The following is a 4,128-nucleotide window of genomic DNA, read 5'->3' as shown; positions in this document are numbered from 1 at the left end:
CATCTTGAGCAATATATATAATTTTTTATAAATATATATGATATTTTGAATAATATATATCTTTCTGATATCTTATATGACTTTTTATCAATATATATGATATTTGAATAATATATATGATATCCTAAATAATATATATGACTTTCTGTATATTTATATGATATCCTATTGATTATTTTAATTTTTATATCTTTATATGATCTTATTGATTATTATGACTTTCTAATATCTTATATGACTTTCTGTTGGTTATAATACCCAATAATATATTATATAAAGATACAAGAAGTCATATATATTATTTAAAATATATATATATTCATAAAAAATATATATATTATTCAAAATATCATATATATTGATAAAAAGTCACATAAGGTATCAGAAAATCATATATATTATTTTATATGTCATATATATTCATAAAAAATCATATATATCATTCAGGATGTCATATATATTCATAAAAAAATATATAAAATATTAAAAAATTATATATATTATTCAAGATGTCATAAAAAGTCATACATATAGTTTAGAATATCATATATACTCACAAAAAGTCATATAAGTATTAAAAAATAATAATACTATTCTTTCTGTTCTATGGAGGAAAAGGATATTTTTGTCACAAAGCAAAAAATTTAGAAAAAAATTGAAGTAGATTGAATAAATGTGCTTCGAAATCTGCTACTTTTATATTATTTAAAAAATATTAGAGCTTTTGGTAGCAAAGCTCTATTACATTACTCTCAAAAAAAAAAAGAAAATAGAAGGGAAAAATGGTAAAAGTTCCCATCCCCAATACCAATCTCCATAAAAAATGCAACTTAAATTTCAAACTTTCATATAGTTAATATTGACTGCAAAAATCTGCAATGTTGCCATGAACAAACCATTGACCGAACATGAAGCAGATGGATCTTATAGCTTCAATGTTGCCTCTCAACATACTGATAGTTTGGAAGAGATTCCAGACATCTTAAACTTGATGGGTCTCATCTTGGTTATCGATGGTAAATAAACTGCCGTCCGAACTCCACTATAATGTAGATAAGTAGATAGTGTGCAAGATGCCAAGAACAATGTGTTATAGAAGTCATTTTCTTAATTTTTCAAAAATTTGGCAGTGACGATGACCAAAGTTTGTGGAGTTTCATTCTAGCCCATCATTCTATTAGACTAAATAGGCATACCACTCATCTTTTCAGCTTGGGCATCAAACCAGTAGTCCCTCAGGGTTGTCTCCCATAATAACAGGAAACTTTGCATTAGGAATAAGTGATATATGCTGTAGAAAGAATAATGGGCCAAAAAGATTACCAATCAACTTTAAATCTAGAGAAATTCTTTATGCACCGCATGCGGTATAGCAAAATTAACGTGGAGTGCACCGTCTAATCACATGGAATCACATCATACAATTAATAATAGAATAGATATTAAATGTCGCTCAGCTTTTTTTCATCACCTAACCATATGAAGTTCTAAACCATATGAAGTTCTAAACCATCACCTAATCCCCTGATCTGAGAAATTATTTTTGAACCAAATAATGTGGACATCTTTCATACTTCATCTCATTGATTGAATGAAAGAAATTATAGAAGAGGGAAGGCACTGCTCCAAAACTTGCGCCCCACACATTAAGTGGAGAGGGAATTAATCTTTTACATCGTCCTCACACACACACTTTCTCCCCTTGGTGCCCAAGGGCTTATTTGCTTTGAGATAAGGGTAAAATGCTGCATCACTTACATTTAGAAAAATGGGAATGGAAACTTAAGGCCATGTTCTAAAGCAACATTGCATAATCTAATTAAGGGCATAGACAATGGTGCAAATGAATTTGGTTGGCTTTAGCTATCTATGGATGGATCCACCGAGCTAGGTTTTACGTAAGACCCAAAACTCAATTGCCGATAGCTAGTTAAGATGATGTGCATCACACAATCCAAATCAATGAGTTTAGATTCTCCATCATGTGTATTTTGCACTACAGAAAGTTATGTAGTTCTAGATAGCTGGCACAACATTCATTTCAAGATGGATGACTATTGTGATTCTAAGAATACAGAGTTGCAATGGGTGTCAAACATGGTGCATCATGATAGTTCCATCCATTTGCTAGAAAGTTATTATCTAGGGTTACACAAGCCTCCATATAATGTAGAATCCTAACTCTAAATCAAGTTCATAACTTATGATCAATGATGGTAGATGTCAGAATACCGCTAGCAGCTTACATAGGTAGGCACAGGCTGGTGCCTTTTGTCCTGCCAGCCTAAGGTCCTGTTTGAGATTGCTATTGGTAGTAGAGCTTTTGGAGTATTTAGAAGTAGAAATTTTATAAAAAGCTGTTTGTTATTTGGAAACCACATTTATAAAATACTTTAAAATTTGAATATATATTTGGTAATTTAAATAAAAAAATAATTTTGATATGATAAAATTACAAAAACATTGCATGGTATTATATAGTGGAGAATAATATAATATAATATTATATATGATAAATTATAAAATCCTTCTGAGGTTTACGTTTATTATACTTTTACCTAATAGTTTGAAAAATCTAAACTTACACCCTGCGATATAATGGTATTATTGAAAAAATTTTAAAATTATACAATGACCAAATTACCCTTCATAATATTTCTTTTTATCCCTCCGATCATCATCTTTTCCTCTACGACCTCAACTAGTAGCCCTGGGCCTTCAACGCCACCACCACCATTCTCAACTTGGGCATGACCAACCTTAAGGCTTAGGAGCTCCTCATCGACTTCTACCATCGTGACATCCTCGTCTCCGCATCACCCATCATGCTTAGCGACGACTCCGCCTTCCCCTATTCCACCTCCAATGACTCCACCACCTCCTTCTCTGGCTTTTCAAATCCCGAACTCAAGCACCCTATTGAGGTCATCAGCGATCCCTCCAAGATCCAAATCTAGATCTCCGTCGATGGCACCTTCTTCGGCTCCCCTCCCCTCCTCTCTCTCCCTGGCCAACCCCACCTTCTTCTATCCCTTCGCCACCACCACCTCCAACACCTTCCTCACCACCTGCTCTATCCCCAACCTTGACTTCACCCCCAACTCCTTCGATGTTGACATCTCTGACTCCTACATCCCCTACTGCTCCGGTGACCTCACCATCTCATACGACATCATCCAAACCTTTGAATCTAGCTACTTCACCCTTGTCACCATCGACAACCATAGCCCTCTTAGCCGCCTCGACAATTGGCACCTCTCCTGGGAGTGGATGCATGACTAGTTCATCTATTCCATGAAGGGCGCCTACCCCCTTCTCGTCAATGCCAACCCCTGCATCTATGGCTGCCGAGGCGAGCACTATTAGCAAGTAGACTTCTCCAAGGTCCTCAACAGCCAGACCAAGCCCACCATCCTCAATCTCCCTCCAACCAGATTCAATAACACCAATCTTGGCCGCATCCTGTCTTGCTATCGGAATGGCACCATCATTTCGGCCTCTATGAACCCATCGCAGTCCTCCTTGCTTTTTAGGTCTAGATCTTCAAGATGCTGTCCGACCTCAACCACACCAATTTTTTTCCTCCCAAAACTAGAAGATCTCCGACAGCAAGCTCAATCCTAACTACATCTATGGCCAATCGATCTGCGTTAGCTCGATGCTGTTCTCTGAACCCAGTGGACTGGAGTCGAACACCTCCACTATCACAAGTTGGTCTAGGTTTCGATAAGGCATTGGATCAGACAAAGAGGGTGGATCGCAAATAGAGAGGGTGAAGCAGATTTCAGTGGGAGGAGAAAACTTGGAAGGTAGCGTAAGACACATGAGAGATAGAGTAAAGAACATCGGCGCATGAGGTTGTCGTTGGAGATGAGAACAATGAAGCTAGAGAGGAGACCAGATTTCATAGAAAGAAAGATGCCCACTTCATTTTTTTAATCCTTTGTTCGAGGCTATTTTGATCATTTCAAAAATTCATAATGACGTGGCAAATAAATCTAAGTTAACATTAATGAGCTGTCTAACGATACAGATTAGACTATAGGGTTGATTAAAATATTAAGGATACAACTGTAGATTTTAAAAACTACCGATGTATTTGTAATTTCGACCTATTCTCAGAAAGAT

At 35.8% G+C, this 4,128-nt stretch overlaps 1 pseudogene; it reads left to right on the top strand.

Annotated features, from left to right (window-relative positions):
• The first annotated feature begins 886 nt into the window (after nt 1-886).
• LOC140854875 (COBRA-like protein 7) lies at nt 887-3,730 on the top strand (annotated as a pseudogene).
• The last annotated feature ends 398 nt before the right edge of the window (nt 3,731-4,128 follow it).

Source organism: Elaeis guineensis, chromosome 1 (genome assembly GCF_000442705.2).
Source record: "Elaeis guineensis isolate ETL-2024a chromosome 1, EG11, whole genome shotgun sequence".
NCBI classification, from domain to species: domain Eukaryota; kingdom Viridiplantae; phylum Streptophyta; class Magnoliopsida; order Arecales; family Arecaceae; genus Elaeis; species Elaeis guineensis.
This window is presented reverse-complemented; position numbering and strand designations above follow the sequence as displayed.